The sequence below is a fragment of the Sylvia atricapilla genome, chromosome 2 (assembly GCF_009819655.1).
Source record: "Sylvia atricapilla isolate bSylAtr1 chromosome 2, bSylAtr1.pri, whole genome shotgun sequence".
Lineage (NCBI taxonomy): Eukaryota > Metazoa > Chordata > Aves > Passeriformes > Sylviidae > Sylvia > Sylvia atricapilla.
This window is the reverse complement of record NC_089141.1, coordinates 108,493,356-108,519,915: the sequence shown is the minus strand read 5'-3', so window position 1 is coordinate 108,519,915 and position 26,560 is coordinate 108,493,356.

Below are 26,560 nucleotides of genomic sequence, written 5' to 3'. Positions count from 1 at the left end.
TCCACACATGTGGCTTCTGGTCAGAGCAGTGACAACAGGACAAAAATGTCCTCATACTATATGAAGCACACCCTGCCAAAAGCTACAATGGGATCCGTCTTCAGTGTTTCCAAATATTTGTTTGAGTTGGCTCATATTTAGTTATAAAACAATCCCTGTTCACTAGAGTATGTTAACAGGATTTGTTTGCGTGCTTTAATCTCTTATTTTTAATCATCTCTCATGTCCATGAAGCCTTTGGTAAGATTGTCCATTGATAAAAGTGCTCAAATTATAGCAAATGGACTCTGAGGTGGCAATGTATCTTAGAGAGGGGTTTAATTCCTTCGAAGTTAAGCTTTTTAGATGGTCAATTAAATTATTTTAATTGTATCTTACTTACTTTAAACTTGAATCAAGATCGTTTTTCGACTGCTGGAATTTAAAAATTCTGCAGGAGCCAGGCAACTGCAAGTGCTGTGAATGTAAATGTTATCTGTTGCATGCATTCGGCAGAAGAAACAATCAAAAAGGAACCAAACACTATGATGAAAACAGAAATTACTGGCATCCAATTATGAAGATATGGAGCAGCAGAAGGTACAGTGTGTTACATACATTATGGGGCTGCCAGAATAGGCTACTTAGGGATGTACAATAATAATTTTGATTGTTGATCATAATAATCTCAGGCTGGCCGTAACTGTCTGGCAGTTACTTTATGCTTCCCCAGACTGTTTGCTGGATCTGTTTGCTGATTTCTGCACTTGTTTATAGTTTGCAAATTGTTTGAGGCGAAGGGAATTTTGCTGTTTGTTTGTTTTGCTGGCTCTCCAGAAGGGAACGGGAACCTCCGTGATCTCCTTCGCTGAAAATAACTTTAAAATCCCTAATGGATGCTGTAAAAAATCTTCTCTAGGAAAAAAAAAACAAACTCAGCTGAACTCTAGCTAAATTAACTGATATCCCTCATGATCCACCAATTTTCATGATGGATTACATGAAGCTTTATGAAGTTCAGATACAGCATTGTGTTCTCCCTCCTCCTCCTCCTCCTCCTGGCAGGGTCCTGCTGGCTGCCAAACAAGCAGAACTTCCCCACTGCACTGGACATAACCCTCCAGTTCCCTGGTTTCAGGGAGCCTAGAAGGATCACTTTTCAGACTGCCTCCATGGGGTTTTAAGATGAGCCAGTGCTTGAGAAGTCACAAAGTGCCTGTAGCCTTTACCTGGGTGTTTTTTCTCTTTTCCTGCTCTCAGACATCCAATTTCCTGGGAGCAGGTTTCTCATGCAGACCCCTGAAAAAAAGACTTCCTTGAGGTGCACACATTTTTCTTGTTTGTTTTCTTCCAAATAGCTTTCTTTTTGGACTGTTCTTTTGAAAAAAAAAAAAAATATATATATATATATGTATCTATATCTTCCATTTTCAAATACTCCCTGTGATTGCCAGGACAACAAAATATACCCAGGAAGAATCAATTGATTTGCAGAGGTTTTGTATAGCTTTCTTGTAGAGATTTGGTTGTTCCTTGTACATGATCAAAAAGTCCAACACAGACAGTCATTTAATCAGAGGTTTGGTGTCAGCTCTTCTGGGGGAGGAATATTTCAATATTTCAGATTATTCTATTGTTCATAAGAAAAAAGTAGTTAAAATCTGATTAGCTAGTTAATTCTCTGGCAATATATGACTGACAAGTATTCATAATATTTACTTACAATTATTAAGTCATTTCTAGCCTTGATAAAAAATTTTTATATTTCTGTGGAATTGACTTGTAGGTTTTCTGAGGCATTTTGACAAAATCCATTGGAGTATAGCTGTTTTCTCCCAATACACATAGGAATTTATGCTAAATTGGATAACAAAGCTGCTTGGGTTGGAAAACAAATTAATCCACCCAGTCATATATGAAATGCCCAGAAGAAACAGAAGAATAACAGCTTTTCTACATTTTACTTCTGTGAAGAGAGAATGAAACATTCTTGTCTCCAGGGATCTTCAAGTCCCCACTCCCATCCTTCAAGTTTTATCTTCCCTCCCCAGATTCAGAACTTAAGGAGCAGAATTAAATGGGTTTAATGAGAAGAGGTGATGGTGGCAAGAAGGGATACTGTCAATCAAGGAACAAGTCCATGGCCACGTGAACATCCAGGATAAAACGCTCAGTGAAACCAGGCAGGCAGTCCAGGGACTGCTGGGGGAGGGCAGAAGTGGGATCTGAAGGTCTGATAATCAATGGCAAGGTGATGAGTGCAGTGATGGGGGTCTCTGCTCCTGGCCATCTCAGGCCAAAATAGAAGCTTAAATGCAGAGATTTCCCTCCAGGGACCTGGACCTCTTGCTCACATGAAAGCATCTGCAGTCAGCAAAACAAATCCCACCCTCTCCTAAGGCTGCCTGCATTCCCTGAATTGCTCAGGAGGGAACACTCTTCCCTTTCTCCTGCACTTGCAGCTGCACAAGAGGAGCGTGGGTGCTCAAACTTTGTTTTGCAAGAGCAGTGCCTCTGATGGGGAGCACTCGCCAGGATTAAAGGAGGAAGAAATTGCATGTGCTCAAGTAAAGAGTTCCTAGCAGAGTCCAAGGGAGACACAAAGGCATCAGAAATTCACCTCAGGGGAAATCCTAGGCTGCATTTTCTCCGAAAAAAACCACCTAAGCTTTATATCACGGATGTGCCTGACAAAGGAATCTGACTGGCAAAGTTCATCCACGTCTGCTGTTTTTAAAGAAAGGGGTAAAAGTATATTTGATGCAGTGTTCAGTTATTTGCTCTTTGGAAATCCAGTTCCCAGGGAGTTACTCTCTCATTCTGCTTTATTGGTTTTCACTGTCTCCCAAGATCTGTGCAGTTCAGCTCCATGGTAACTCAGGAACTTCCTCAGTCGCTTACATATTGATGTATACAAAGAAAGCACAGTGCTAATTCACTGTCTGAGCATCTCTAAGGTGTATTTAAAATATCTAAGAAGTGTGGCAGAGTAGGATTTATAGAGGATACAGAACAGTGCTGCCTTGCCTTAAGTGGTAGTGATTGTCTCTTGGGAAGATCTACCAAGTCACTGCAGGCTTTGCAACAACTCAAGTCAAGCTAAACTCCTGTCCACACTGGTAAGCAACATTTGCTCTCCCTGTCCTCCAGAGACTACAATAAAAAATTACAAGGTGCTTAAGAAGGGGAAGCCAAACAGAGGAAAAAGGACTTGCCCTGCAGTAATTAGCTGTGTCTAGGCTTACTAGACAGGTGCTACTGATTTAACAGGCAGGATATGAGCCCTGTAATCCTCATTCTCTACTGATCTACAGCCCACCACCACACTGCTCAGCCTGCCAGGCCTGGGGTTTTCTTACAAAGAACAGAAATGCTAAAGGGGCTGGTGCCTGTCCACCTTCTGCTCAGACATGTGCATGCATAATCAGAAAGCACTTCAGGCATTAGGAAACAGAAAAGCCATAACCATTCCCGCACAGACCTGAAATCAGATCCCTGGTTCCTAAGCTTTCATCCTGGTGCCCAGCTGGCTGCTCCTGCACATGACACAAGTCCAGTTGCTTTGAATATCTTTGTGTTGATTTTTATGAATTATGATGGGCTCCAGACAACAAAATGCTCGGTGCAAGCTGCAGTTCTGGAGGTGGTGTGGGGATTGATTAGTTAATGCCACAAGGACCTGGTGTAAAGCATTTAAAGCTTTAGCAGCATTCTGCACCTTCTCATGGTTGTTTGCTTTGAATTTCCTTGGGATTAATTTTTAAATACTTCAGAGAAGATGACTAGAAAAGTAGAAATGACTACCAGAAGGGGGAAAAGATTCCCACATGTTTTGGGAGAGAAATAAAGCTGCATGTTACCCTTTAAATCTTGCACTGAGAACAGGAGAAGGATCCCCTTCTACTGCTTCAGCTCCAGTGAGAGACCTGTACTGAGATATTTGTACAAACACAAGGGCAATGAGCTAAATATCTGTATTAACATGTCCTGAGAGCCTTTGGAATGTTTAACTTTTCGAGGAACTGTTCTTCACTGAAAAGCCCCCCTTTGAAAATTGGCAATGAGGTAACCAAGGATGTCAATCAAAAGACCCTTGCAGCTGGCTGCGCTACTGAACAACATGCCAGAGTGATCACAGGATCCCCACTCCCTCCTCTAACTGGCAAGCACATTCACTGGCTTCAGATCTGGAGATGGAGATCCTCCCTGGAGAGTCTCACTGAGACTCCAGCTGGTCTACATCCTCCTCCTGCTCTGGAAGTGCTTCCTTCTGAAGGAAAATGCTGTGGTACACCAGGGTCATTTGAGTTGAGGTTCAGCTGGTGGAATGCAGCTTTCTGCATGGTGTATGTTTATCTGTAATCCCACAGCTAATTTCTGAAGCTGAAACAAAGCCAAATGCAAAATAATAATAATAATAATAATAATAATAATAATAATAATAAAAGGTTGGGGTTTTGTCCACGTTATAAAGTCTGTACAGGCCATTAGCATGAAGCTCTTTATTCTTACTGATACTTCTGTTGTTATTATATTTTTCATTTTGAAGCAATAAGAAAAGAACTAGGAGTTCATAATTTATTTGATTAAAAGAAGGGAAACTTGCCCAAGTATACATGACATATATATATGTATAACTATACTACTGCTACAGAAAATATGTCTACGTGGCCAGAATCCAGATCCAGCCTGTGCAGATAAAAATGGGGAAAGAAAAGCTACTTTACTTCTGGAGACATCTGTTGTCTGCTGCTAAATAGGAAACTAACTTCTAATTAGATAGATGCTACAGAAGATGTTTGGCAATATTTGAGGCATCCTGCATGCTGCATCTTGTTAGAGCTACCTGACTCATCAACATTTTGCTTTTGCTGTTAAGTTTATCCACATGATGCTAAGGCAAAAATAGTCATCTGACCCGTAAGTAAATAACAATAGAGTCACAGGAGCTACTTCTTACTTAAGGTTTCAGAACAATTTTGGTTTTAAAGTTCATTTAGTTGGAATGCTTCAGCACATTCCTCTCTGCACAGCTCTGTGGTTAGATCCCAATCAGAGGAAAATATTTGAAAGTTGCAGGTTTTAGGAGGAGCTGCTCCTTCAGAACACAAAATCAGCAATTTTGAGACTCTCCATACTGAAAGTTTTGTGCATTTATAATTCAAAATAGGCAAAATTGAACAGAAGTTTTCTCACTGGTCATGCTGACAATGAAGACATGGAATAGTTTTTGCCAAGACCCTGGGGGAGAAATAGGTGTAAAAGTGATCTCCTGACCCAGTAAAACCCCATGAGAAGTTTAGTAAAAGGGTTAAAGTACATCACCTGTCCTGGTTCTAATTCTATCCTACTTTGATGGCTGGAGATACATTATATATTATATATGTCTGGGGGATTATATTAATCAAATTTCCACAAAAGTCCCCTAGCTCTGCCCTTGTATCTATCTAATAGAAAGTGAAGGCCTCAGCCTACAAAGATCATCCTGAAATTCACTTCTAGCCTGTCTCCTTTCATGAATATTCTTGGCAGATGCTGGCAATGAATACACTCAAGCAGTCATTTAAATTCTGCTGCTTTCTCAGGAAGGGAATTCTTTACAAATTATATTTGGTAGCATCTACTAATTCATTCATTCTCTTTCAAATGCCAGCTATAGCCTGATCCTATATGAATGTTCATGTAAAAACATCCCCTTTAAGCATTCAGAGTCTAAGATCAGCAGTGAAAAATACTTGAATTGCTGATTTTATTTTCAAAAAAAAAAATTATCCTGAAAACAGCACATTCCTATGTGATGTTTCCACCTTGATTAAATTACACACTTCCCAGTGGAAGAAAGTCCATTTTCCAATCTCTGTTTATGGAGGAATCAGCCCACCTTCCTGAGGTTTCTCTGCAGTTCAGATGAGGGCAGTTGGCACTTTTCACGAATCAGCTGTTTACTGCCTTAAAAAATTGGGCTTCTATAGGATGTCACCAGGCACAGGAGAGTCAAAGATCAGTTCCTGGGTCCCAACCAAGGGAACACTTTACTGTGCCTAATTTAATTGCTAAAGTCTATTTAAACCTTTCTCTGGCTTGGAGTTCTTGGTTTAGACCACAATTTAACATTCAATGGACAGCAGGTTTTGGTGAAAATGCCATTGTGCAAAAATCAAATGCACACTCTGGAGTGACATTTCCTGTGACAGCTAATTAAGGAACTTCAGCTGATAGATGATGGACCTGGGGTAAAACTAAGGGCATTGCAGACTTTGCACTGCCTGATTTCTAATACTTTTTCATCTTTATTAACCAGTTTCATTATTTTGAAGAACAAGAAATTGTTACAATTAAATCTTATTTACCATTATCTTGTTTGGGAATTTCTTTACGGATCACAGTCTTTCCTGAAATTACACAGGAAATATTATTACTTGGGAGATGGGATTAGTGAGTAAACAAAATAGATGCACAAATAGACATTCTTCAGTGAGCAACTTCTTTCTGAATAGTTCTGGATATGTCCATTAATTTGTCCTTCTGCAGGCAGTGAACAATAATTTCACCACCCCAATTCTGGACACTGAAGAGCAGAAGGCTTCAGCAGTCCTTAGGCAGCCTTTTAAAACCATCCACATTTTTAAGCAGAACATGAAATACTTTCTAAGCAGACGTCTCACCACAACATGCATTTGTTCAGAAACATCCGTGTGGTTATCATCCCGTAAGTGCAGTGTAACAGGCAATAAAAATCATGAAAACTTACTTACTTGCATCTGCTCAAGTCCTAAAATCACCCAATTGCAAAGCTAGTTATGAAATGAAGAGAGAGAAAGTTAGAGAAAACTACAATAAACTCTGAAGTCAACACTGACAGAAAAAGGTGGCAGGTGTCAAATTAGATGAAATAACTTGTGATTGCATCCCACGATGTGACTTCATTAAAGGTACAAACAAATTTAAGCCTGAGGTTATGGAATTGACTTTAATTTGTCTTCATAACAACATCTAAAACTTTCAGAAAATGTTGGCAGAAAAAGAAAATAAAGATAACTGTAAAGAAGCTCCAATTTTTTTTATTATTTTTTTTTTTTTGTCAGTACATAATCAAAATTGAAATAAGCCTTAGGTTGAAAATCAGAAATAAGATCTGGTTTCTAATTAATTGGGTAAAATCATGTAATTAGGTAAAAAATAATTTGGGCTACTTTGAGCTCGAAAAGAAAAAAAAAACATATCTAAGTGAAGAAACGCATTTTACTTGCTGTGCTCAGCTGAGTTCATGTTGCTTATCCATTCAAAGGCATTTATGTTTTTTTTACCAGAACCATGTCAGCAAAGGGAAATCTCTACTTTTTTAAAAGATACCCACCGATCCATTGCAATCACTGATCAGGCCCGATGATATATCACAGTTAACTCCTAATGTTTTGCCTTGAAAGTTCTGTTTTGGGCCGTTCCAGCCAGGCATTTCCAACACAGGATTGCTGCTGGGAGACACATTCTTACCATTTTATAAATTCAGGACTCAGCTGCAGAGTCCTCCTCATCTCCTTTCACTGAACCATCCAGGCATGGTCAGGGTAAGCTGCATCACTGCTTTTCAAGGGGTTTTCTTCCAAGGGTTTTCTTCAAAGAGTGATCAGGGCAAGGCTTTGCTAACTCAGCCACCCCAGCAGAGATCCTGCAGCACAGGGCTGCTGCTGCACCCTCAGCACAGGTATGGATCTGGAGGGTATGGCTCATTTTGCTCATGAAAATAGAGCCACTGGAAAGTTCCTAGTGTTTTTGTTTTGATGTGTTTTGCTTTGTTTTAATCAAGTTAAGCTACAGCAGCCAAGTTCAAGCTGCACAGCATAAACAGGGGGATTTCTTCAGCTCCTTCCCATCCATTGCATCGTGCCACACTCTTGCTAACATAAGATAGAAATACTAATTTGTGATTTTAAAACCCAAAACATGATTTTAAAAGCCAAAACTTTTCTTTCTGACTGGCTTCTACTTTATACAAATTCCACACACCTGAATACAAAGATCATTCCAGTACAGTTTTAGATATGAGGTTTCATTATTAAACATTACCGAGGTATTTAATCTCTGTTTGACAAACAAAGAATATTAAAAAAGATAAACTGGAGTATCTGAGCCACAGGAGGGTCTCAAAAGGTTCATTAGATTAAAAAAAAAAAAAAAAAAACAAAAAACAAAAACCCAGAAATTTAACTCCTAGCCCCAAAGGATAACAGCAAATTGCTTCTGTTGGCATTTCAGTCAGATTCTTTTTAGATTTCTCTACAGGTTAAGGAAAAAAAAAAAACCTTGGAAACAGTGACTCCTGAAACAAACTGAACAAAGATTTATATCTATTTGCAGAAGTATTAGTTCTCAGTGGGTCTGTCTGCATTCAGCAGTTTCTACAATATTACATAGTTTCAGTGTTGCCAGAGTCTGTTTGGTTACTGTAAATCTCTTTTCCTCAAGTATATATTTTATATCTGCTGATGGGAGAATCTGAGGCTTGTAACTTCCTGGGCTACAAATTCCTAAGTGACAGTCAGACATGAACAAAATTTCTTTCTCTCTTCAGTGCCTCAATAAACAGGAACATGGAAATGATACTTTAAATGTGAGCAGAAAGTCCTGATGTTAAAGTGTTGTTTCAAAAACTGTCAGGAAGAAACAATGAAATTCACAGCTATTCAACACAGAAGACTGAGAAAGGAGACTAAATTAATCTATTTTCAGCCAGAGAACATGACAAACTTTAAGAGGCCAGCAAAAGCTCATGAAATAGGATTCCTCTAGATGGAACTCTTCAATTTGAAAGATGACAGTCGTGTAACCAAAGCATCAAAACTTAGGGAATTATTCTCTTCCTTCACTGATTATTTCTCCTTCTGAAACACCTCCTTAGAGGAAAATGAGTGTATCTCACCTACTCAGCTCATGGCACGATGAGATACAGCTCTCCTGTGCAGAAGACTTGAATTCAAAGGATTTGAATAATGCTGTAAAATAAATAAGGTGATGACTGTGACAGAGGTTTTGACAGGTGCCAAGAGCTCTTTATCTGTGTAGTTCTTTTCATAGTGGCATTAAAGCTGCTAAACAAAGATCTAGATTTTACTCAGCTCTTGCCATTGAATTTCCTACTAAGACTTGTAAACGTGCCTGGACTAGAAAAAAGATTTTTTTAAAACATTCTTTTAATTATTCTGTAAGTAAAACAATTATATAAAAATACTTGGGAAGGTAATGGGCAACAAAAAACTCAAATTCACTTACATAGAATGTGATTTTTTCAAGTGATATGAAGTACTCACAGAGCCATAGAAAAGTATTCTACACCAATTTTGTATGCAGCATCAGAACAGTTCTGCAATAATCTTTAAGACAAGTGTGATATCCTTTAAAACAAATCATTAAAAATATATTGGAGAAAATGGGATATATCTACCAGTCTACGTGGCATCCTTCAGCTTCAGAAAAACACAAAGGTGCCAGCAGTAACACCTAGACACGACAAATATATTCAACGAGAACACAAGTGCAGATAAAGCACAAGTGCTAAAGCAGCAAAGAGCTTTGCAGGATAACGTGTCCCAACTGAAGCACTTGCAAGGTAAAACAAGATACTGTGAGGCAGCTGCTCTTAAAGCCTCCACACTCACACTGAGGGCCCAGGAACCAGCTGGATGTCAGAACCCTCCATCAGCACTGCAAGGAGAGGAGCTGCCACAACCAAGATCTCAGCACACGCTGCAGAAATAACAGAAACATGTTAGAAAACAGAACGTGACAACAGGTACTGACTGCTGACCTCTGCCAGTGGCTGTGCAGTTTTTAGTCTTTGCATTTTTAGCTTCACCCCTTGCCTGCTGAGAAACGCGTTTTCTTCAGGCTGCCTTTGGCACACACAGAGAAATATCACCTGGCAGAAAGCATAATGTGCACGACCTCCTGTGGGCCACACAAGCATGGCTGGACTCTCTCCTCACTGTCTGCTTGCTTCTGGCTGTGTTTGGAGGTGCCAGTCGCCCTCCAAACCCCCCACTGCATTTGGAACACAGTTACCTTCAAAAGATTGCTTCCCTCATCGAATCTCTCACAGCAGCAGCAGTGCTTTGGCTCCCTGCTCCTCTGGACACATCTGGAAATGCCAGTAGCCAGAGAATCTCCAGCATGGGCCACAGTCCAGGAGCTGCTTTTCCTCTCTCAGGGCTCCAAAGAGCATCCCAGCTCCTGCAGTCAGTGAAACATCCAGTTCAGCTGTACCTCACAGCAAGAACTGAAAACTTGGAATACATGTACAGAATCATTTCAGAGACACTGGATCATTGCTCCAGTGAGGAACAAAACCCTGCACACAGGAGAAAATGGTGGATCAGACACAAAACGTCTTAATTGATCTATTTCTACTCTGACCTGAGCACTGAGGAGGATCAAAGCCACCCTTGTGGTGTAACAGAGACCTTTGTTACTGCTGCCAGAGGAAATGTCCCTACCTGTGTGTCCCATTGCTCACCCTGGTGCAGAAGCAGATCCCAGCTCTGGTACAGCTTGAACCAGAGTTTGGTCTGGGCCCTGGGTGCTCAGCAGGAGCTCCTGAGCCAGCAGGTGCCCATCCAGCACACACCATGCCAGGTCCTGGCTGCTGCTCCCCAGGATGGGGCTGGCTTCTCAGGAGACGTTTTGTAATTGCCACCACGAGTTTCACACACATCAGCCAGATGCTGGAGGGGCAGGGAGGAGGGGAGAGCTATAAATCTACAGCTCAGTAATGGAGGGTTGGGCTATGAAATCCATAGATTAAGCTGGGAGAGGCTCTCTCGGTGGCTGCATTAAGGCCAGCACAGCGTGCAGCTGTTTATCGCTCCCAAACAGCTCCTGCTTCCCAGAGGCTGCACGGGGCTTGTCTGGCCTCCTGCAGGCTCCTCTCACACTCACCTCTGGCCAGAAAGAATTAATTCATCACTGAAATGGTATAATCAGGATCTCAGGCTTCACTAACACCTGCTTAAACAGTATGACTATGCCTCAAATAATATGACTATGCCTCATGTAACACCAACCCCTCTGGTCTCAGAGTGCAGCTCGGTGCTCATTGCTTGTCTGAGAAGCTTTGAGGGAACAACAGACACAAGGGACCACCTCAAACTTATTTCTCCTCTCACACTGAGCCTACCCTTGTCATCAGACACCCCAAGGTCACAGCAATATTACACACACTTGAGATAAGTCCGTAAGAGGATTTATTGGTCTTGCAGAACCACTTGTCTTAGATGAGCCACTGGTCTTGGATGAGCCACTCCTGGTTGTCATGTAAAGATGGATCTAAACCCGCAGGAACCTCTCCAGGTACTTCCTTTTCAGGGAGGAATTAAAAACTCCTTAAAGACACCATCAGCAGGCAGCTGCAGGATCAGAAGGTGCTGGTGCTGTGCCTCCTGGACCACCCAGCAGAGCCACATCCACCTTCCCAAAGATTCCTGCCCCACAGCCCCCTCTCCCCAGGGCACCACTGGGATTGCTGGCACCCCTGGAGCAGCAGCTCACCCAGTGGGAAGTCCCAAGCCTGTTTCTAGCCCGTCTCATGCAGGGACAATGCACACTTCTCCTTGTCCTGGTGCCCAGCTCAGCACAAGACCTTCCTCCAGGTTTCCCTGCTGAGGACAGAGTCCATGGAATGTGGGATCCTGCACTGTGCAGCAAAGGTACCTCACCGTCCAGCACCCCAATCCCACAACTTCTCTCCATCTACGTTTTTTCCTATCTCTTACCCATATTTTAGTGCTTCTCTGACTGATTATCAACTTCCATCATGAAAATATCCACGTGCTTTGTAGTCAGTCACTTTATTCCTCTGCCAAGGGTGCTCTCAAGCTCCTGTCACTGGAAGCACCGTGTGCTCTCTTTGTGCCACAGATCTTTAAATGCAGTAGTTATACATCACTTAGGCTGCACATATTTATCCCTAAAATAACACAGGCGTCTCTGCAGACCTTCACTGGGCCTTTGATGCACTCCAGACATCTTGCTCTCCACTCTATTATTCAGTAGCACAACTGAAATAATTGGTACTTTCCAAGCCTTGGCTGTGTTTTTTTGACTCCTAACAGTGTGAGTGGTCAGGTGTGATACTGAGCTCGGAGGGAGCTGGAAGAAAAGAGAATAGATGAGTATGTGAGGAATGAAGCTAGTTCTTGTTGTTTGCCTCTGTAGAGGCTGTGAGGCCTGCTGAGGAGAAAATCATGAATAAGTACCATTCTGAAAGCAAGTGAAGAAGGTGAATGAATGACTTAGGGTTAAATGTTTTATTAATAAAACCGGAGAAAGTCAATACATACCTTTTTAATGCAGTGAAGATTTGAAGTATTCTAACTTCAAGAGACAAATTAAAGAACTGAAGGGAAAAGCCACAAAAAAATCTGCTAAAAATGACCCAGAGTTCGAAATAGGATGTACTGGTTGCAAACATTATTCAGCTGCACCAAGGAAGCTGCCATGGGATATGCTCCTTACATGGTCTGTTCTTTGCCAGGTTTAAGGAATCAGAACTGCAAACAGAGTTGGAAAAAAAGATCCAGCTTCATCCAAGGCTGTCAGATAAAAGGTCAGGAAGTTTTTTGCTGAATTTGGGTAAGGGAAACTGGGTAATGCCGCAGGATTTCTTCTCAAGCAAAGTGTAGCACACAGTATTATTCAAAACAGAAAATGCTACATCCTAAAAAAAAAAAAAAAAAAAAAAGAGGGAGAATAACTCTAGAGGCAGGCTCTTGTTTTATTAGGTGTAAATCAGAGGTGATATTAAATCCATATGGTAAAGGTTAACATGTAAGAAGGATTACATATTGATTGCAGCACTTTAGAATTGGACCATTTTCCATTAACATTTTCTCAGCTTCACAATAGGCAGCAACAGTGCTGCAGAATGCCTAGCAATTAACCACAACAGTAAATGCTAATGCAAGTTTTATAAAGATAATAATGCCTCCCTTACATCTGTGACAGTAACAAACAAGAGTTCCCTAATAGCAGCATCAATTCTGTCTCACAAACAAGGAAGAACTAAGAGCAGAAAAAGAAACTATCTAGACCTACTAATAAAATCATAAAGCTGAAAGTAAAATGATTCATCAGCAGAAAAAAATGCAAGATCAATATAAAATATACTAATTATTGCCTTTTCCATTCCGCTGCATATATGTCCTACTCTGCTGCTTGCAAAAGCAGGAAAGATTGTGGTATCAGGGCTCCAGACTCTAAAGCTCATCTTTCTGTGGCTGAGCAATTGTCCCTGAAGACCACTAAATTAAACAGAGGGAGACAGAGCAGTAACACTTTTTTTCCAAGGATATCAGTGGATGGTAGGATTAGACATCTTCCTGGCACTCCGCTCAGTGGAACTGTAACACCCTGCTTCCTCTTTTTCTACATGTTAATATCTCAAACCTTTCAAAATTCCTCCCCAGTGGGTGGACTCCCCCTAAGCAAAAAGAGTTAGGTCAGACCCTGTTGCTGTGCATGTAAAGCTTGGAAAAATTCTCCTTTTGGCCTGCTTTCCCCCCACCAGCACTGAATTTCACCTGCTGTTCCACTACATGGTCATGCAGTGTCAACTCTGCAGACAGAATTGCACTGCCCTCAGAAATTTGGTACCATCACCCAGAGATGAAGTTATTTTGGCAAGTTATCTGAAATGTCTTCTTCTCTCCACAAAATAAAATCATTCTGTCAAATAAACAATCTCTCTTCTATGAGCACACCACTCCAATTAATGGAGGTTAATTGTCTATAACAAACAACCATTCAATGTATTCATTACACTAATGAGATTTCCTTTTTAGAGGATTTATGAGTTGAAAAATGCAGTTCTGTTCAGTCAGCTTTTAACTGCAGGAAGGAAACGTGCTTGAATTTGGGAAAATTTTTCACTCCAAGAGAAAATGACAACCTGCTCTTAAGAAAAAATAGATATTCATCCACTAGTTGTCAATTGGATATACCTGAGCAAAACACCAAAAGAACTGCTAATATAAACATATGTGATACCACAGTTGCACCCACTTGTTACAATGACTATGAAGATCTTTTTATTTTTTTAAAGCATAACTGACCCTGATGAAGGAGTCTGTCTTCTTGTGTCACTCTCAGATTGCCACCACAGAGCTGAAGTCACCCAGTTCTAACAGCAATGTGCTGGAAAGCCAGTGGAAAGTAACAGCTATGGTATTTTCAGTTCTGTTTCTTTAATGCTTCCACAGTTAAAATAATTTGCCTGATTAACCACTGCCTGTTAAAATTAAAAGGCAAGTATCATCAGAGAAATTACCCTGGGTTTGGCGCTGCTACAGCCAGACCACTACATCTTGTTAATTTACAATTAGGCTGTGGATTGCTGTTCTGCTCTCCCTTCACACCCGTGTCTGCAATGCAGACTATACCCCAAATCAGGACCTAGTGCTTTCAAGATTAATAAGGATATATTGAAACTAGTCCATAAGAAAAAAAAAAAAAAAAAAAAAAAAAAAAAAAGGTATTACTGTACTGGAGAAAAGGAGGCTCAGAGGTGATATTATTGCTCTCCACAAGTCCTTGACAGGGAGGGTGTAGCCAGTCTGGGGGTTGGACTCTTCTCCCAGGTAACCAGAAGGAGAAGGAGAGGAAATGGCCTCAAGCTGTGCCAGGTTAGGATTGAATATTGGGAAAAAATTCTTCACAGAAATGGTGGTCAAGCACTGGAAAAGGCAGCCCAGGGAAGTGGTGGAATCAGTCCCTGGAAGTGTTCAAAAGGACACATAGGTGGGGTGCCTGGAGACAATTTAGTGGTGAACCTGACAGGTTAGTGGTTGGACTTGATGACTTTGGAGGTTTTTTCCTACCTTAATGACTCTCTGGTTCTATTCTTAATGATTCTCTGCACAAATGTCTGTGCTGATCCCTCCACATCAGTGTGGGCCACGTACTGAGCCATTCTCATCAACAAGGCTCCAGGCTAAGCAAGGTGTTTGTTCTGCAAAGGCCTGTAAAGACACTTTATCCCAAGAAATTTGAAACTAAGAAATCTGAAAAGCGACCACAGTGGTGACAAGTTTTAGTCTCATGCAGATGACTTTGTGGTATTTACCTGCCACTGGCCCAGATTGTGCTTGGCATCACATTTGAGTCAAACTCACCATGAAGGGAAGTCCCTCCAGTGAGGCTGTCCCCATGGCAGTGGACATGCAAAAATCACTTGTTAAAGATGTGTGAAAGCTACATGACAGTGTATGAGGGAGGTGCTCTACAGCACTGAAAACAATTTCAATTTGTTTGATGATAAAAAAGACATTTATACCATGGCAAATATCAAGAGAAATGGGAGAGGAAAAATAAGAGAAGCCCCACAAAAAAGATAGATTGAAAGCCTCAGGTATTTCACTATGCCAGAAGTCAACTCATTCTGGCCACAGGGCCAGTTCCACTTATCTTTTCCAAATAATCTGTTTTCAGCTTTCAAGAAGGGCTTGGCTGTGGAGGCTGAAAAGTACCATGGGCCACAGGGCAAAGAATGGTGCATGAATGTTTATGAGCATGCCCACTTAAAAGTAAAAACTCACTTTCATTGTATGTGCAGGTTCATTTCTCACTCCAGCTACTTGTGGAGAATAGATCATCAAGAGCACAGGCATGAGAGATGAAAGTATTTGACTGCAACTAGTAAGATGTTAAACGGAATGAATGAGATGTGATGGGGAACACATCTCTGGGTTCCACCACTGCTCCATTTGAGCTGAAGGAAACAAATACCAGTTTAAAATCAATTGTTTTAGTCCAGGAAAAACTGCTGTGGCCTTATTCATTATGTTCAATTGTCCTTCTCTTCACATCTCCCAGACAGCTCCTTCTCCATGAATGGAGAGAAGAGCCAGATGCCCTCTGTCAATTGAATTACACTGTGGTATTTTTACCAAACACAAGTTCCAATATGTTCTTCCAGACAGTTCTGATGTAGAAATAGTTCTAATTATAATCCACTTCTCTCAGCCCCCCTTTCCAAAGTTGTCCCACTAGTTCCATAAGCAATAAGTAAAACAAATATGAAACATTACCACATCCAAATTTGTACTGACAATACATCCTGAGAGTCTGCTGCCATCCTGGCAGGACAGTTTCTAGGATAGCTTCTTATAGCTACCATTTCCAAACCAAACCTTTATCATATGCCTTAGATATGTGATGCCTTCCAGGTGAAGGGGATTGGGAATATTTACATTTTATTAATGCCAACGAAACAGCAAGAATAGAAAAGAGATAGATGTTTTAAAATGAAATATTTAGTAAGAGTAAATAAAAATAAAAAAGTGCAAAAAAAAACCCCTCACTATCGCTTGATGAGGTGATACTACTCTAATCAGCAAATTGCAATCATTTCAGACTGACGATTGTTACCACGAAGAGCATAAGAACAAACTAAATCATCACACTTATTTAAAATGCTGCAACACCAGCAAGCTTATTGCAATATAATACAGTAGTAAAGCAATTACGCTCTGAGATTAATATTTATAGAACATAATCAGGTTTTCCTTATTTAAAATTTTATTCAATAACTTGTGCGCCGTAAAAGCATTTTCAAAGTCGAAGTAGGTTTTGAAATAAGTCTTTAAGGAAAGGTACCAAAACCCTGGCAGGAGTCTGGAACAATGTTCACTGCCCCTGGGAGGCCACATGTGGTGTGGCCTCTGCAAGTCTGGCACTTCAGGATTGACGACATCACTTGTGACTTGAAGGAATAATCACAAGAGAGATCAGGGAATGGGTAAAAAAATGGCATGAATTCGGTGATGTGAAAGGAATTTGCAACATGGGACAAGTGGCCATTCCATGACCACATGAACACAAAAAACCCCAACAGAAGTCAGATGCAGAACCTCACTAGAAGGAGGGAAGGGAGGGCATTTTTTGAATCCAAAAGACTGTGACAGTGATGCACCAGCCAGAGCCTCAGAAGATTAAGTGTGGACCAGTGACACAAGGACACAGTGACACAGTTCTCCAGGTTTCTTCTCTCTTGGCTGGCTCCTTTCCCAAGCAGGAGCTGTTGGTCACTGGGCACACACGGCACAAAGCTGTGACCAGCCAGGGCAGAAGTCTCTGTGGGCTATTGCAACACAAACTCTGGGCAGTAATGGCTATTATTTCTGGAATACAGTTAAAACTAACATTGGAGAACTAAAACTATTCACTTTCAATGTGAGAAAGGTGTAGGCCTTGATGGGCTCATCTGAGTCAGAGCAAGAACAGTGCCCAGATCAGAAAAAGGGAGATGGAGCTACCAGGTAGCAAATCCCTTATAGCCACAGCACGGGGGATAAGTGTCTGCTTTCTGCCAGCAGGAACTGACAGTACTTTAAGGTTCTAATTGTCAGTACTGCCAATTCTGGGAAAAATGTCTTCTGCTGCAACAAGCTCTGCTTCAAATTCCAAAATGCACTTTATAACAAGGTGTGGGAGGGCTGTTAATTGCTTAACTGCACTCTTCAGGAAAGCATTTCTTACAGCTGAGTGTGTATAAATCCTGATCATTTAAACTTTTATCTTGTAATTCTCACTTCTTTTTACTGTGCAGTAAATTCCCAAAGGTCCTTACAAACCTGGTGTGTAATGCAACTGATCAAGGCATGATCTTGCTTTGCAAGCATGTGGGGAGAGTCCTTCCGTTTCCTTGTCTTCAGGGCATGTCCTGCTTATAGACAGGACAAAATATCACCTGGTTCTGGGGTGCTCAGCATCCAGTTTCTCTGGTATTTAAATAGAGATTGTCCAATCCCACTCCTGGGACATCTCAGTCACACTCAGTAGCCAGGTAGTGCTTGTCACTGTCCATTGAAACACGAGTTCAGCCCAACACCCCCTCAGGTCAGCCTGGTGAAAACCCCTCCTCTTATCTCTGGAAATGGTCTGTGGCAGCAGTGGAGCAGAAGAAAGACAGAGGAGCAGAAAGTGCAACCAAGCATCTTCATTGGGCGTGATGATAGGTCACAGCAGACACAGGAATTGAGAAAACAGAACACTTGAGATTAAATGAATTAACTTCATCGCTGACACAGCTTCTGGCTTCAGCAAACTTGTGTTTTCACATCTCACCAAACACACAGATCCTGAGCCTCCCTTTTTTTTTCTTCAGATTGTTAGAAGGAAAAATTTCTTGGGTTTTCTATCTGGTCAGCTTCCTGGCAGTGGCTGTCAGCAGTGCACATCCCTTGACACTAAGTGACTAATGGAGACAGCTTGCAAAGTATCAGAGCAATTCAGAGCAAAAAAGTCTTTTGGATTTCATTTTAGGAATAGAATGTAGCATCTGCCACGTAATTCCCCTCCACAGTCTCTGTTAACTGCTCAGAGGTTCTCAGTTCTTTGGAAACCATTGAAATAAAAGGGCATTTCCCTCCTGTGAGTTGATCCAGACAAGCCCAGGCTGACTGGGGTTGTTGGTAGAACTGAAAACAGTTTTATCCTCTGCATTTTTAAAAACAGCAGCCAGCCACATCAATCCAGCATTATTTGTGACACGAGTAGAAGCTACAACCAAGGCACTTCTATTGTTTGGGGTTTTTTTTAATTTCCCTCCATCAAACACTACTTTATTTCCTTACACCTTCATATCTTGCCCAGCACTCCAATGATTCACAAATGTATCTTTTTCATATCTTTAACAAAGATATTGTTGTAAAAATATTAGCCTGACTTGGGTGAACAATGCCAAAGTGTACTTCCAAGTGTTAAGTCTGGATTGAAAATCAGAAATTTCTTTGATATTCACAGCACCTTCCATCTCTGTAAATATTCCTATAAAGGCTTTATTGCAAAAAAGGCAAAGGCAAACAATATGTTTGCAAGTTCATGTGGAGATATATGGTCATAAACAATAACTACAGAACAAAACAAACGGCAGAGGACTTAAGTGGCTATTCTAGCACTGGAAAGAGTAAGGTACAAATGGATGACAATATAAATATTAACTCGTGCAGGAGAATAAAGGTGTGAGTTCTCCTCACCTCTGTCAATACATTAATCCATATCTCATATATATGGGTGAAACTAGAGAGGACTTGGTAAATTCTGTTTTCAGAAAATGGACCAGACTATTCTGGATGACTGATTCTGCACCAGAGCTCATCATTTCACACAACAGAATATCTCAAGCTGGAAGGAGCCCATAAGAATCACTAAGCCATTCTCCCTGCTCCTTTCAGAACTGCCTAGAATTAACCATATTACTAAGGATGAGGTCCAGATGCTCCTTGTCCTCTGATACTCTGGCAAGTTTGGTGCCACGATCATTTCCCTGGGGACCCTGTTCCTGTCACCAATCACCCTCTCCTAATGTCCAGTCTGAAGTTCCCTGGCAAATATTCAGTTCCAGGTATCTGCAAGCTTTCTTTTTAACTTTTTGCTTCAATTGTTCCTCCTTTTTCCCCTACTTCTTTTTTTTTTTTTTTCTTTTCTTTCCCTGTCTGAAATAATCACTTGTGTTTTGCATGTGAACCTGGAGGCTGCATCAGCCAGAGCATATTAATTTAACAGTTCGACTGGAAAAGTGCATTCTTGAACGTAGACTCATTCCAGAATGCCAGCTCCTGGTGCCTTGTGGAAGGTAGGGAGAACACTTCATGGTTTGTGACTTGTATCTTGAAGGGAGAGCCCTCACAGCTCCTGATGCTTATGCACTCCCCAGAAAACCATACCAGGCTGCAGACCCAGCAAGGGCCAAAATCTGAGCTCCTCACTGGAGAAGCAGGGAAGCAGAACAAAGCAGCACACGGCAGTGCTGCTGCAGCCTGCTCAGGGTGTCTGCCCCCTTCTCCTTCCTCCTCTCCACAGCTCAGTGATGAGAAGTCCTCTGCAGCAGGGAGGATGATGGGACCAGTTTGTGACATTTTTTTGCTGCCTATGAAATGTTTTCCATGAAGTCTTTTTGACAGGTAGAAGCTCCTGTGCACTCCAAAGCCTTCTTTTCTTTTCTTTTTTTTTTTTTTTTTCTTTTTTTTTTTTTTTTTTTTTTTTTTTTTTTTTTTTTTCTTTTTTTTTTAAGAGAAATCCTTGATTTTAACCGGAGGATATTGGCTGCTGCAACCAGGAGAAAGGTTATGTGGTGTCAATCTCAGATATGATGTGGAAGGAACTTGCACAGAAAACACTGCAGGCAAATTAATGCACGCTGTCAATCTAAACTCACTGTTGCCAGGCATTTATAGCCTGTATCTAAATTATATTAATTTTTGACTGTCCATACTGCCAGCCTGACAGATGACTGGTTCATCTAATTGTTGTGTTTCCTTCTCATTAAAAGATACTTGCAAAAGCACCTCTAAGCAAAATACACAAGCTGCACAAGGAGAAGGTGGTGTTTTTCCAGCAACTTTTGCACTGCACGTTTCTGACAGGTTTTTGCACCACATTCCACATCAATAATGCTGCAGCAACCAAAAGGCCATGTAGGCATTTAATCTCTGAGTGCTGAGGGCACACAGCTACGGGCCCAACACTCTGCAAACATTCTTCAAATTGTGCTTCTGCTCCAGGGAGTTGCCACTGGAGACTCCTCAAAGTCTAACTTAGACTCATTTTAAAATAAAGAGCTTTTTTGACACTAAATAAAACAAACTCCTAGCTTTATTGAATTACACGCAGTGCTAGAGAAAGAAGAAGAAAAATTATGCCTTTAAACCATATTCTTGTGTCATCTGAGAACAGCTACCAGAAGTAGAACTAAAACTTCCAAGTGATGGCAGGTAAAACACCCTTTGTCCCACTTATAATTTGTATCTACATAAATAAATGCAAGAATCATCTTTCTTACTGCACCCAACAGAGCCACATAACACAGGTCAGCAGGGGAGAAGGAGCACCAAGAGACAGGGGAGAAAGGTTATGGAATGAAGAGAGTAAGGGACAGACAGATCCTCTCTCACCCAAGAAGACTAAAGCAATATAAATTGTTTTCTCCAGTGGTGTCTCCCAGAAGATGCTTTTTTTGACCTTGCCGTATGCTTTGAGATTGTTTATTTCATTAGACCAATACACAAATACAAAAAGCAATTATTTTTGTGAAACCTGCCCCAAAGAGTGAAATATTATCGACTATAGCTGGTATCCATTCTATACACATTGCCAAAGTGCAATTAATCATAGGCAGACATTGTAAACATCACAGTTATCAGCATTTAAAATCCATATAAATGCTTTTCCAGGTAATTAATATAAGGAAAGTATTCCCTCAGTTAAGGAAAGAAAACACCTAAGGAATAGTATGGTAATTTTATATTATCTCAAAGGCAAAACTCTAAAGATTTTAGTGGTGACACTGTCTGAGTAATAAATGTAGGCTGCCTGAGATGAACACAGGAGAATACATATATATATATATATATGTATATAATGAAATTTTAAATAAAAGTTAGATTGTTGCCATCAGAAAAATAAGCGGGTTTCCATCTTTTTTTGTTTCTTTTGGTACTTTCTGACTCCTGAATACCATAAAGACGAAAAAAGCAATTAATAGTAAAAATTACTGTCATTACATAGCAAATAATATTATATACAATGCCTCTGACATTAAATCTTAGATAAAAAACCCATTCCACAAGAGGATCTTCTTGGAAGAGTTATTGTGCAACTGCAAAAAGAGACACAAAACCCTTGTTTTTTCTTCTCAGTCCCAGGAGCAGAAATAAAAATAGAAACTCCAGGGGGAGAAGGGCCAAGACAGCTCAGAGGGCGAGGAACTGGGTGGCCTTCACCTCTTCCCTCTAATAATGTCACAGTCATCTGCTCCTGCTGGGGTCCTAAGGATATTGCCACTGCAAGGTCCTTTGGAATAAAACCACTGTGGTTTAGCAGAGGGAAAAGATACTGAGAGTAATGGAGTGAAAGGACAGTCCTCCCTACCCATGTATACATGTACTATAATTCATGTGTGGTGTTTCCAGAACACCCAAGGACTTAGTCTTTGCATGTTCTTTGAAAAAGGAGGTGTAGATGAACATATGGCAAACATGCTCCCAGAAAGAAAGGCAGCTGCTAATAAACAAGCACTGTATGAGGCGACAAATAAACGGATTAGGTGAATTTGTCACTGAATTAGGTGACAAACCACTGCAGGGAGAAGCAGTGGAAAGATCAAGTTGTAGCCCCAGTGCACTGAGGGAGCTGGAATTGCTCCTGGAAGTGCAGCAGTGCAGGTCTGGGCTTGGCAGACCCAGCTGGGCTCAGAGCTGGTGGCACCGAGCTGCTGCAGCAGCTGTGAGAGTGGATTTGAGACTGACTTGAGCATCCTTCCAGCACAGTGCTGCAGGAGCATTGACTTCTGGCACTATTAAAAAGTATAATAGCTTTATACATAAAATAATACATAAAATAATGATTCATGTACAGCAGGTAGATGGATGTTCCTTGATTACTTTTTCACATAAGCCAGCACTAGGACAGTGTTAGTAAAATAGGAAGCAAACACTTCAGACTCGCACACAAGGCATAGTTACTGATAGAGTTCACATTGGTAGGCATAAAAAAATAAAATAATTCCAAAAAAGAGTACAAATTTGTATAACTTAAAAGAATAGAGTGGAAGAGACAGATCACATAGCATTAAAAAACACTAGCACAAAGCAAACAGCAAAAACTCCCTTTTAACTCTGAGAATTTAGGAAGACTACACATGATATATTTCATTGTTGTTTTCTGCACCATTTTCTAAATTGTTTGGCGTGGGCTGGTCTCAGAAATTGCCAGTGCAGTGGAAAAGGGGGGTTTCCACCAAGGGATTCCATAAAGGAAGTGCTAATGATGCTGGGAATGAGCACCACAGTTGCTCAGAGAGAATTCCTGAAGCTGCTTGTGAGCACAGTTCTCCTGTTGTGCAGTGATACATCCAACAGCCTCCTCTTTCACTGTACTGTTTTTATGGTCTTTAAAGGCCTGAATATGACTTTCCATCTTTTCAGCAGTGCTTTTTCTTTCTTGCCTGCATGAGTTGTTCCATTTCATTATCCAGTGGCATTGTAGATCTTCCTTGTTTTGACAGGGACTGTTCTGTTACAATTACCTGCTGTCGTTGTGGTTCAAGTGAAGGTGCTGCCAGCTGGACAGAGCTGTAAAGCAACATGAGTGAATTTCCCAGTGTTAAAGATTTTTTTTTTTTAAATCCAGGAAGCAATTAGCCACTGCTATATTTAGAAGCCTGCTTGTATTGTAACAAGACACTGCCAGCCAGAGGTTGGGAGCAGACAGAGCCTTGGTGCCTCCCAAAATTCAGAGATGCTTGACTTGCACATGACATTTAAAAACCCTTCCTCTCAGCTGGAAAATGTTCAGCATGCAGGAACATGTGACACTTCGCCACAAAACTACATGGGAATAAACTGCACTAAATCTTTCAAGAAGGATGTTCCACACAAGGGGAAACAATGAGCAGAAAGTGTTTGTTCATCTGATGGGCCTCAGCACCTCTTGTCTCAACTAATCAGAGTAGGAACAGACTCTGAGGGATTTCCAGCACTGCAGGCCTGCAGTCAAAAACACAGAAAGGAAAAGAAGAGGAGGTGGGATTTGGCAGTGTGGGCTCATACAGGTCACCTGCTCCTCTACCAGTAGAAATTCCTCATGCCCCTGTGCACTCTCCTAGAGGGACACTGCCTCAAGGACATACATGACACCTGTCACCTCTCTAAAGGTTTGCTCACGCACTGGAATCATGGAAAAAAAAATAATGCGGCCTCATTTTAACAAATGAACAAGCACAGCACAATATTTCAAAGCCACTTTTCTAAATGATGACTAGAAGGTGTTTGGAGGCCATGACAACCCCAAAGCCTTCTACCATTAAACCAGAATTCGCAACAAAACATGCAGCTTCAGCAACAGATGAGTACAGAAAGCTGAAGCCACACATGAGAGGCCATGATCCCACATGTGGAAGAGCAGTCTTGAAGAAAGGGAGGAATTTCAACTCTAATATGGTAACTGAAGCTAATCAAAATCTGGTACAATTATCTCAGTGCTTTTTGCCAAATGCCTCAATTATATAAATTATCTTTATTTGCCTCAATAGGACATAAGGATGGTTTTTGACATTTTTGCAACTAGTTTCTATTGAGCTACAAAGTACAGAAAAAATCTTTACTATCTGAAAAATGAAAATTAACCTGACTTACTAGTTAATTCTAAAAGTTCATGTGTAAGCTGTAACTACAATATTCTTTCCTTTTTGCAGAATACACTAGGAAATATTTTCCTTCTCCAAAGCAGCTTTGGTTTCATGGAAACCTGGAGAGATTTCTGTAATTTTCCAACTATTACAGTCCCCAAACACTTTACTGTTGAACACGATTATTAGATCCACCAGTTTTGTCTTTCATCTGTGTGTTCCTAACAGATGAGCTAGTTTTGTGCCCCATCATAAGCTTACAAATTAAACTCCTACATGCTCTCCTGCTTCCTAATTTGGTGCTTTGGGACAGCACTGCTGTTAGCTCTCTTAAGAACAAAACCATTATTCAGATGAGCTACAGCAAGTAGTCTTCAAACAGTAAACTGCAACTTAGAAAACAAAATTGGATTGCACTCGGTATTAGCTTCAACATTCAGCTGAATACAATACAAGCTTCAGAACATTCAATTTAACAATACATGGAAGAAATTCTTGCCAAAGAAGAAAAGCGAAATTTCCAGCAGAAGCCTGGGGTAACCTCGTGTTAGTGAAAATGTTTTCGATGAGTCGTTTACATCCAGGTTCATCACTGGTGCCCCTTTCAGGCAGTGATATGGGCAAGGGAATATGGGCAATTGTTCTCAGGAGCAGCCTATAATTGTCAGTTCATACAGAATAAATAATTGCTTAGGCAGCAAAAAACAATACACTGAACTATGCTTTCTCTAGATTCAAACTGGACTATTAGGTTTTTTTCAACCTAGAGAGATATATTGCTGACTCTCATTGGAGTGTGATCTAGTAATGAGGTATAAGAATAAGGAGACAAGTTAATCCATAAATCCTAGAGGCAATTAGAGTACCTGAAAGTGCCAGCTGCCAGGATGCTTCCAGTGGTGTTCCAGTAATGCTCAATAAACAGAAAATTCAGGGATAGCAAGAGCCATGTCTTTACAAGCTCCCGTATGCTCCAGGCCCAAAACCACCAGCCATTTTAGGGGAAAATAGAGTGATATTGGTGTCCTTGGTTACAGAGTAAGAGTGTGCAGGGTCAGGCTGAATCTTGCTTTTTCCCTAACCCTACACTCTTGTTATGTGTGGTCAGAAACTGGTCAGAAATATTTGGCTGCATTTTCTAACACTTGCATGACTGCAAAAAGCAATAATTATTGACACTGCAGAACCTGCTTTGCTTCCAGGCGGGTTCATGTGCCATGGGGAGGGAAACCCCCCATGGAAAAGGTTTGGTCCTTCAATTTCTTTCCAGAGATAAGATCAGGCATTCAACACTCCGGTGTGGGTCTACAGACTCAGGGACAGAAGTAAATTTGGTCTCCTGGTGGTGAGGTTCAGAGATTAAACAAAGGACCCACATACCAAGGGCAGCCAGGATGTGAATGTGATGTTAGCTGAATAAAGCCTCCATTTCTTCAATTAAGAATTGTTTTCCTTTCAGGAGAGACCTGGGATCCACAAACCTGAGCACCCAAGCTCAGGTCCTGCCTGAGACTCAGAGGAGAAGAGCCTTCCCCCTTCTGATGAACAAACTCGTCTGTCCTGTGTCCTACCAGGGTGGCCTCTGGACAAATCCCAAGGCAGGAGCCAGAACAATACTAGGCTGCTGAAAGAAGTTCAGTAATGAAGGAAACAAAAAAATACCACAAACAAATAGAAAAATCCACCACCCTCCAAGAAAAACCAACCAAAAAAAAAAAAAAAAAAAAAAAAAAAACCAAACAAACAAACAAAACAAAAAAAAAAAAAAAACAAAAAAAAAAAAAACAAAAAAAAAAAAAACAAACCACCCCAACAGAAACCCACCAAAAACCAAACACCACAACCAAAATGAAAACAAAAACAAAACAAAAAACCCCAAACAAGAAGCAAACAAAACCCCAAACAACCAACCCGGCATTTGTTAAAAACTCCAGAGCTAAAAAGTGGAACTTTGATTATAGAAAGTTAAAATCCTTCTCCTTCTGTTTCAAATGCTTCTTAGTAGGAGTACAGGGAACTACATGGAGGTTTTCATAAACCAAACAGCACTGCATTTATGAGGGCTTATGATGTGGCAATGCCATTTGAGTAATAATAATAGTCATGATTATCATTTTAGTTTTGTAAAAATTATCTCCTAATATGATTTGTAACTCAGCAAAGAAGCCTCTTGTCTAGACTGCAATTTAATTTTTCAAAAGAAATTACCAACTGTGTTAGAATTTGAATCAGTTGCTATTGAAATATACACAGTGCTTTAAGCACATCATTTTTCACACAATTTCATTTCATACGTGTGTATATATATCCTAGGGAGAAAAAAAAAAAGTCAATTTTGTCTCTTTGGACTGCTAGGTGATGGGTATTGCTCTTCTCTGCACCCTTATCCAGGGGAAATGAGGTAAT